Source organism: Gopherus flavomarginatus, chromosome 5, assembly GCF_025201925.1.
Source record: "Gopherus flavomarginatus isolate rGopFla2 chromosome 5, rGopFla2.mat.asm, whole genome shotgun sequence".
Classification (NCBI taxonomy): Eukaryota; Metazoa; Chordata; order Testudines; family Testudinidae; genus Gopherus; species Gopherus flavomarginatus.
This window is the reverse complement of record NC_066621.1, coordinates 53,403,073-53,413,656: the sequence shown is the minus strand read 5'-3', so window position 1 is coordinate 53,413,656 and position 10,584 is coordinate 53,403,073.

Genomic DNA, 10,584 nt, shown 5'->3' with positions numbered 1-10,584 from the left:
CCCCCAAAAAATGCAGGGAGGAGAGAATCAGGCCTCTATACCCTCTCTGATGCAGTCTGGAATAGTGGTGGGATTCAGAGCTGCACAACAAGCCCCAAATATTACTAAACTAATTAAAATTTTAAATTCCAGGTACAAGTTCTAGAACATGTTGCAAACTACTCGCTTCTCAACCTGGCATCACCAGTCTTGCTAACTTGCAGTTTCATGGCGACTACTGTGACACTTGTTTTTCTTGAAGCATCAGTTCCTGGAATTGTGATTGTAACGGATTCTCAGTTTTCATTTTTTAAAAAGTAATTTTTAGCTCCTCTGGTTGCAGAGAAAATGTGACTCCAAAAGACTCAAAAGCCAGATGGTTAATGAAAAGAACCCAATTTTTGTTGATTTTTTAAAATCTCGTAATTTTATGACCTCACGATTTTTTGGAGTGGCAGATTTACACTTTTTGAATACTTGGAGTGGGCATCACAAAACTTCAAAAGGGCAAACATACACTTCAGGAAAGAGTGTGGTGGGCTCTGTGTGCCCTCTCCTTCCTCCCCTGTACACACAAATTGGGCTACTAAAACACTTGGTAGCCTAACATTACTCAGAATTCTATATAGGAGCAAAGTCTGTAGCCAAACTCTAAATGCAAACTTCATGAATGGGACAAAATCCCAACAAAAATCCCATATTTGCAGTTCTGCAAAAATTAGGAACTCTCATAAAGACTGTAAGGCAATTTCTCTTTGGCTATCAAGATATGAAAAAGGGCACTCCATTTCTGGTGCTATGTCAACTAAAGCAGCAGGCACTCTGTGTACCAGAAATGGAAAACCCGGTAATACTTTCCATTCCCACATAGCAGCAGGTCTGAGCAATGCTCAGCTACAGAACAACAGAGTGAACATCTCAACCCAAACTCAAATGTTCCTCAGATCATTGACAAAACCCCAAAAGACAACACAAACCACTGAGAAGAACAAATTAGAGGTAATATTGAGTCTCATCAATACCCTTTACTCTACCATCTTCTCCAGTCTCAACTCATTTTTTCCTACCAGATCCCAGCCCTGGCTTACACTTCAGATCCAATTCCTCTGGCCTGATTGCCTTCCAAAACAAAATGGAGACCTAGGATATTTTTAGTGTATAAGATTGCCCTCTTCTTCTCCAGTTGTGTCATCTTTCTCACCCAACAGTCCTATTTCTCCTACCTCAAAACCCCAGCACTTGTCTGCCAGTTTTCATTCCCTCCTTAAACTCTCCACCACCACTCACCCTCTCCATCCAGATTCTTGTTGACTGCAGGAAGATTGGACATTCTTCCTGTCCTCATTCCTTCCTTTTCCACATCCCTTCTTTTCAGTCACCAGGGTGAGGGGTTGTTTTTTAGGATGGGGGAATAAATTGCTCTTTGTACACATAGGGAAAGCAGTAAGAGGACAAGAGAGTTTCAAGGCAAGGGAATTGTGAGGGCAGGAGCAAGGAAGGTGACCAACAGGAGAGTGGGTCAAAAGGGAAAGTGGAGGAAGATCGGAGGTTAGTCATTTATTCTCCATTTCCAGCTCCTCCACTTTCCCCTCACAATTCCCTCACCTTGAAACTCTTTCTGTCCTCTTTCTGCTTTCCCTGTATGTATAAATAGGCATTTATTCCTGCATCCTAAAAAACATGCCCCAACCCCCTCCCAGAGCCTACACCCTGCACCCCCTCCTGCACCCTAACCCCTGCCCCACCCCCTCACAGAGCCCGCACCCTGCACCCCAACCCGCTGCCCAAGCCCTCTCCCAGACCAAGCACCCTGTACACCCTCCTGCACCCCAACCTCCTGCCCCAGCCCTAAGCCCCCTCCTGCATCCAAACTCTCTCCCAAAGCCCGCACCATGAAACCCCTCCTGCACCCCAACCCCCTGCCCCAAGCTCAGGCCAGAGCCCCTCCCACACTCCAAACCCCTTGGCCCCAGCCCAGAGCCCGCACCCCAACCCCCAGTCCCAGCCTGGTGAAAGTGAGAGAGGGAGGTGAGAGCGAGTGACAGAGAGGAGAGGTTGCGGCTGTTAGTCTGGGGCTTCTGTTTGCTTAGTTTAATCTTTTTTGCATTTGATAATTACATTTGGTCCCATACACTCTCTTAACTCTGCCGACTGTAGTCCTGGGAATGAGTGCAGGAACTAGGGTAACCAGATAGCAAGTGTGAAAAATTGGGACGGGGTGGGGGCTATAGGCGTCTATATAAGACAAAGCTCCAAATATTGGGACTGTCCCAATAAAGTCGGGACATCTGGTCACCCTAGCAGGAAACTGATCTTTTCCTAGATCTAACAGGATAACAAAGGCCAGTCTTGGATACAAGTACTACGATTCCTTAGAGCCCTGCATTTTTGTGACACTCAGTACCCAGTTGCCACTTTTTCTTGTGCATCATAATAGAGTGACATCCCCACCAACATTGTCTCTACACTAGTGGTGGTTAAAATGGTGTTGTGTCTGTGTGTCATCAGTTTGCATTGTATAGACATTTCATAGGCCACTGATGAGTGACTTTGGGACATGTAAACATTCCCAGGCAGTGCCTGAGGGATCGATATCATTTCCATAAAATAAGAGTGATTTCAGAAATTTGAGCACATTTACACATCATCTTGTAGCCTGGCATCACCCAGTCTCTTCTTTGGCAGTAGTGTGACATAAGGGATGGAAACTTGCTGCTGTGGATAACTACAACCCTGTATCTTCAGTCAGCTCCAGTACATCATTTAAGGAAGTCACTTCCTACATTTTGTCTAGTCCCATGAACTTCTCATATGTTTGACCACAATGTAAGGAATAATTCCAAAATAAACTCCTCAGACTTTCCCAAAATAGTGATTCAACTCATGGAAGACAACACAGTATACCAACTCCAGAGTTTCTAAGCCTGCTTTCCTGTTATGACCTGGCATAAAAAAGGTAGGAGATTTTTCTTCTGATTTTGTGTTTTCCAAACTTTCTGATCTGATTGATCCATTGCCTAATTACCCTCAAACTTTCCACAATATAATTACCAAAAAAAAAAAAAAACCTTACTGAAGAGGAGAAATTTCAGGTAGATTGGTTCATTTTGGCTATAGCCATTGGACATTTTTCAAAGAAAATTTCACATTTTTTCTACTAGTTTATAAAGCTAGTTAATTGTTTTAAAAAATTATGCATCTGAATACAAGTTTTGAGCAAAAAAAATGTCCCCATGAAATGTTACTACGATTTTTCAACCAGTTCTAATTTTGGCAAAGTTAAAGGAAATTTCAAAAAACAGCTTTATAGTGAGAAGCTACTTACAACTAGAACTAGTTGAAAAAAAATGGACTTCTTTTTCACCAAATGTTTTGCTCAAAAAATGTTTTCGATGAAAGTTTGAACCAGCTATATTTATTACAGTGATAGGCCCCAATCACATTTTTTATGTGCTATGTGACTGGCAGGGGCGGCTCTAGTTATTTTGCCACCCCAAGCACGGCAGGCAGGCTGCCTTCGGTGGCTTGCCTGCAGGAGCTCCGCTGAAGCTGCGAGACCAGCGGACCCTCCACAGGCTGCCTGCCGCCCTCGCTGTGACCAGCAAAGCACCTCCCATGGCTTGCCATTCCAGGCATGCACTTGGCGTGCTGGTGCCTGGAGCCGCCCCTGGTGACTGGTGTCATTAACATCAAGTTAAACACGTGTATAAGTGTTTACAGGACTGATGACTTAATTTACAGGTCAGCTACAGTTTTCAGATTTCAAAGAGATATGTCTGTGTGGAACTTCAATATTTTGCTATTTTACAGATAGTATTTTGTATCAGTTATTCTGTCCCCATTTCATACAGCATACTTGGTGTAATAAATGGAATGTTTATTCCAGCAAAATCATCCTAATGTCCAATGGTAAGTTCTCAGGATCATAAATCACCTTAGATATTGGCACAGCTGGTGATTTATGCTCAAGAGAAGCCCGAGATTTGAATAACATGTGTGTTGCAAATCAAGATTCAAGTAAGTGAGCAGTGCCTGCCTGTTATGCTTGGCTCTAGCCCTTGATTTCATGGGCAATAAAACGCAACTACAATCTGTATTTAAAATGACATATTAAAATATAAACAGAAAGAGAGTAATTAGGGTGGCAGTTGGCAGGAGATGAAGTGCCATGGCAGGTTAGCTCAAAGGTGTGCCAAGAAATGCGAATTACAGTATCAAAAATCACAAACTAGTGAAACAGTGGGAGGACAAACAGTTCACAGATTACAATGGAAGCTGAAATGTCACTAAATAATTACAAATGTATGCCTGAAATATGTACCTATTCTTAATAGCATCTATTGCGTAAATGCCACAAAATAAAGGGGAGGGGAACCCCCAAGGTTAAGATATTGAATAAAGGGGAAAGTGCCCAAAAATGGGGATGGGGTCAGTGGGAGAAGCATCATAAGGTTAAAAGCTGTGTCACTGTTTGATTCTGGTTGCTTGTCTGTATGTCATGCAAAATGTTACAGCTCTGTCTTGCTTCTTCCCTGGTTGTAGTAAATAAATAAAAAGGTAAAATAAGGCCTGGTCTACACTATGATTTTAGGTTGAGTTTAGCAGCGTTACCTTGATTTAAGCCTGGACCCATCCACACGACGAAGCACTTTTTTTCGACTTATAGGGCTCTTTAAATCGATTTCTTTACTCCACCTCCGACGAGGAGATTAGCGCTGAAATCAGCCTTGCCAGGTTGAATTTGGGGTAGTGTGGATGCAGTTCGACGGTATTGGCCTCCGGGAGCTATCCCAGAGTGCTCATTGTGAGCGCTCTGGATGGCACTCTCAACTCAGGTGCACTGGCCAGGTAGACAGGCAAAGGCCTGTGAACTTTTGAATTTCATTTCCTGTTTGGCCAGTGTGGCAAGCTGATCAGCGCAGGTGACCATGAAGAGCTCATGCAGAGCTCATCAGCATGATGTGCACATTGCCGGGGCACATTGCCTGGCCCATACTTTGTGTGAAGTCTGTGTCCATGTCTATGTCATCATCACTCTCATCACCGCACTGCCGTCGCCACCTCTCCTGCTTTTGCAGCTTCTAGTTCTGCCCTGAAAAAAAGCGCACAACAATTGTCTGCTGTTGCTCTGACAGAGGGAGGGGCGACTGACAACATGGCTTACAGAGAATTAAAATCAACAAAAGGGGTTGCTTTGCATCAAGGAAAAACACAAACAACTGTCACATGGAATGGCCCCCTCAAGGATTGAACTCAAAACCCTGGGTTTAGCAGGGTGTTGATTTCACAAAACAAATCGGGTCAATTTCTTGTTTTGATCCACTCCATCTATCTTTTACATCTTAGGCCGGCAGCAGACGGCGCAGTACGACTGCTAGCCATCATCATCTCCTGGGTGCTCGGCAGAAGATGCTTCATTACGATTGCTAGCCATCATCATCTCCTGACCGCTAGCCATCGTCATCTCCTGGGTGCTTGGCAGAAAATGGGAATGAACTGGCTGAGTCACTCCCATGTCTGCCCAGGCTCCCCTGACTGACCTCTCCAAGGTCCATTAAAAGAGCACCCAGGAATACGATGACAGTGGCTACCGTCTACTGCCAAAAAGCAATGAGCTGCTGCTGTGTAGCAATGCAGTCCAACGTCTGCCAGCACCCAGGAGATGTACAGTGACGGTGAGCTGAGCGGGCTCCATGCTTGCTGTGGTATGGCGTCTGCTCAGGTAACCCAGGAAAAAAGGCGCAAAACCATTGTCTGCGTTGCTTTCACAGAGGGAGGGAGAATCATAGAATCATAGAATATCAGGGTTGGAAGGGACCTCAGGAGGTCATCTTAGTCCAACCCCCTGCTCAAAGCAGGACGAATTCCCAACTAAATCATCCCAGCCAGGGCTTTGTCAAGCCTGACCTTAAAAACCTCTAAGGAAGGAGATTCCACCACCTCCCTAGGTAACCCATTCCAGTGCTTCACCACTCTGAGTGAACAGGTTTTTCCTAATATCCAACCTAAACCTCCCCCACTGCAACTTGAGACCATTACTCTTTGTTCTGTCATCGGGTACCACTGAGAACAGTCTAGATCCATCCTCTTTGGAACCCCCTTTCAGGTAGTTGAAAGCGGCTATCAAATCCCCCTCATCCTTCTCTTCTGCAGACTAAACAATCCCAGTTCCCTCAGCCTCTCCTCATAAGTCATTTGCTCCAGCCCCCTAATCATTTTTGTTGCCCTCCACTGGACTCTTTCCAATTTTTCCACCTCCTTCTTGTAGTGTGAGGCCCAAAACTGGGCACAGTACTCCAGATGAGGCCTCACCAATGTCGAATAGAGGGGAATGATCACATCCCTCGATCTGCTGGCAATGCCCCTACTTATACAGCCCAAAATAGCCATTAGTCTTCTTGGCAACAAGGGCACACTGTTGACTCATATCCAGCTTCTCGTCCACTGTAACCCCTAGGTCCTTTTCTGCAGAACTGCTTCCTAGTCATTCGGTCCCTAGTCTGTAACAGTGAATGGGATTCTTCCGTCCTAAGGACTCTGCACTTGTCCTTGTTGAACCTCATCAGGTTTCTTTTGGCCCATTCCTCTAATTTGTCTAGGTCCGTCTGTATCCTATCCCTACCCTCCAGCATATCTACCACTCCTCCAAGTTTAGTGTCATCTGCAAACTGGCTGAGAGTGCAGTCCACGCCATCCTCCTGATCATTAATGAAGATATTGAACAAAATCGGCCAGGACTGACCCTTGGGGCACTCCACTTGAAACCGGCTGCCAACTAGACATGGAGCCGTTGATCACTACTCGTTGAACCCGATGATCTAGCCAGCTTTCTATCCACCTTATAGTCCAGTCATCCAGCCCATACTTCTTTAACTTGCTGGAAAGAATACTGTGGGAGACCATTTCAAAAGCTTTGCTAAAGTCAAGGAATAACACATCCACTGCTTTCCCCTCATCCACAGAGCCAGTTATCTCCTCATAGAAGGCAATTAGGTTAGTCAGGCATGACTTGCCCTTGGTGAATCCATGCTGACTGTTCCTGATCACTTTCCTCTCCTCTAAGTGCCTCAGAATTGATTCCTTGAGGACCTGCTACCTGATTTTTCCAGGGACTGAGGTGAGGCTGACTGGCCTGTAGTTCCCCGGATCCTCTTTCTTCCCTTTTTTAAAGATGGGCACTACAGTAGCCTTTTTCCAGTCATGTGGGACCTCCCCCGTTTGCCATGAGTTTTCAAAGATAATGGCCAATGGCTCTGCAATTGCATCTACCAACTCCTTTAACACCCTCAGATGCAGCGCATCCGGCCCCATGGACTTGTGCTCGTCCAGTTTTTCTAAATAGTCCCGAACCACTTCTTTCTCCACAGAGGGTTGGTCACTTTCTCCCCATACTGTGCTGCCCAGTGCAGCAGTCTGGGAGCTGACCGTGTTTGTGAAGACAGAGGCAAAAAAAGCATTGAGTACATTAGCTTTTTCCATATCCTCTGTCACTAGGTTGCCTCCCTCATTCAGTAAGGGGCCCACACTTTCCTTGACTTTCTTCATGTTGCTAACATACCTGAAGAAACCCTTCTTGTTACTCTTAACATCTCTTGCTAGCTGCAACTCCAAGTGTGACTTGGCCTTCCTGATTTCAGTCCTGCATGCCTGAGCAATATTTTTATACTCCTCCCTGGTCATTTGTCCAAGCTTCCACTTCTTGTAAGCTTCTTTTTTGTATTTAAGATCAGCAAGGATTACACTGTTAAGCCAAGCTGGTTGCCTGCCGTATTTACTATTCTTCCTACACATCGGGATGGTTTTTTCCTGCAATCTCAATAAGGATTCTTTAAAATACAGCCAGCTCTCCTGGACTCCTTTCCCCCTCATGTTATTTTCCTAGGGGATCCTGCCCATCAGCTCCCTGAAGGAGTCAAAGTCTCCTTTTCTGAAATCCAGGATCTGTATTCTGCTGCTCTCCTTTCTTCCTTGTGTCAGGATCCTGAACTCGACCATGTCATGGTCACTGCCTCCCAGGTTCCCATCCACTTTTGCTTCCCCTACTAACTCGTCTCTGTTTGTGAGCAGCAGGTCGAGAAGAGCTCTGCCCTTAGTTGGTTCCTCCAGCACTTGGACCAGGAAATTGACCCCTACACTTTCCAAAAACTTCCTGGATTGTCTGTGCACCGCTGTATTGCTCTCCCAGCAGATATCAGGGTGATTAAAGTCTCCAGTGAGAACCAGGGCCTGCGATCTAGTAACTTCTGCTAGTTGCCAGAAGAAAGCCTTGTCGACCTCATCCCCCTGGTCTGATGGTCTATAGCAGACTCCCACCACGACATCACCCTTGTTGCTCACACTTCTAAACTTAGAAGAGAGGGAGAGGGAGGCCTGATGACATGTACCCAGGACCACCTGCAACAATGTTTTTGCCCCATCTAGCATTGGGATCTCAACCCAGAATTCCAATGGGCAGCGGAGACTGCGGGAACTGTGGGATAGCTACCCACAGCTGCCTACAGTGCAACGCTCTGGAAGTCGACGCTAGCCTCAGTACTGTGGACACAGTCTGCTGACTTAATGCACTTAGAGCATTTTGTGTGGCGACACACACAATCGACTGTATAAAAACAATTTCTGAAAAACCGACTTCTATAAATTTGACCTAATTTTATAGTGTAGACATACCCTAAGTGAGAGTAAACATTAAAACCTAGGCAAAGTAAGAAGAGAGAAACTAAGGATTTGATCCTAAATCGAATCCTTTCAACTAGCACAGGAGTTCTCAAACTTCATTGCATTGCAACCCTCTTCTGACAAGAGGGGACTGAAACCTGAACCTGCCCAAGTCCCACCACCCAGCATGGGGGGACAAAGCCAAAGCCTGAGCCCTACCACTCATGGCAGGGGGCCAAAGCAGAAGCCCCAGGGCTTCAGCTTCAGGCAGGGGGCCTGTAATCTGAGCTTCACCATCCAGGGCTGAAGCCCTCAGGCTTTGGCCCCGGGCGGTGGGGCTTCGGCTTGAGCCCTGGACTGGACCCCAGCAAGTCAAATATCAACCCTGGCAACCCCATTAAAATGGGGTCATGACCCACTTTGGGGTCCCAACCCACAGTTTGAGAACCGCTGAACTAACTCCAGTGGGCTTTGGATCAGGCACTTACAGTGCCAAGCATTCCAGTCTTGGTTTCACCTCATTATAGTTTAATCCTGCCAGAGTACTAGTGCAAAAGCAGATGGCGCCAGTGTCCTTGTTACAGCAGCAGCAGTAGAAAATAATATGCCAAGAGATATTGCACAACCGCATGCTAAAAGATGCATCTGTGAACCTTATTTGGTGCCAGCCTGTTGTTTTTATTGGCTGCTTGTCAGACAAGTTTGTACATGATGTTTTTTCTCCCCTAAAAGTCTCAGCATTGCGTTACTGAGCTTTAAACCCCAGAGGGCCTCAGTGCACAAGACTTTTTCACATGCAGGCGTTGAGATGAAGGTGAATAGCAAAAAGAGCATACCAAGGATTGTATTATTTAATGTGGAATTAAAATTTTTTCATGATCATACGTTTCTTATCCAACTGAGAAGTGTGAGTTTCCTGCATGCAATTGCAGATGGTTGTGGTGGCATCTGAAGCTAATCAGATGGATGGTGCATTTTTCATATCACTCCTGAGCCAAAGTATATTCTTTCCAAACACATTTAGCTAAGTGTTTGGATTTTGTTCCCAAATGATGCTAGCAGCCTGGTTTTCAGAACTACTCCCATTGCTTTGTGCTCAGATCTTCTGGAGATCAGGCTCCCAGCTACTTTTACAGATCTTTTAGATAAATGAAAACAAAATAGAATAAGATGCCTATTATTATTATTTATATTACTGTCAAGCACTGCTCCAGTCCTAATAAAAGAAATGCTGGAATGCGCTTCTGGTATTTCCGGTAAGTGATAGTGGTGTAAGTACCGGAACACCATTATTGCTCCCCCGAAAAGTGCAAGTACAGGAAACAATCCAATTAAGCAAACTTCCCCCCACTATCGTATGACCACCTTTATTCGCAACCCACCCCACTCAGACAATAGGTACACCCTGCAGCATGCTCCTGTAAAGCTCAACAGACCTGAGTTCTGCTGGAGCAGGGCACGGAGTCAGTTCCAGAGTCGAGGACCCCTGACAATAATTGCCTTGACACCATACTCTTTCATTTACATAGAAAGCAGTTAGTTCAAGAGCCTCCTTTGGTTGCAGCTGTGGCCATGTCACACTGAAATATAGAGGCTCTCTTGGGTAACCAAGTCCTAACCCATGTTGGTGTAGGGCATTATAAGATTAAACCATTGCTTTAAACTCCACCAGGAAACTAATTGAAAGCCAGAGCAGATTGTGACACACCTGTGTAATATGCTCTCAGTGTGAAGAGCTGCCTAATAAATGGGCTGCTACATTCTACACTAGCTTCATCTTCCGAAAGTAGCCCCATGTTGAGTGTATTACAGGAGTGTAATCTCAAATGGAGTTTTCACTGCATGAGCCTTTACAGTGATAAATTGTTTTCAGTGCAGTCAACATAATAAAAACTAGAGAGTGTCATAATTTAAAGCCAGTAGAATGAAATCTTGATTATCCGCAAGAAG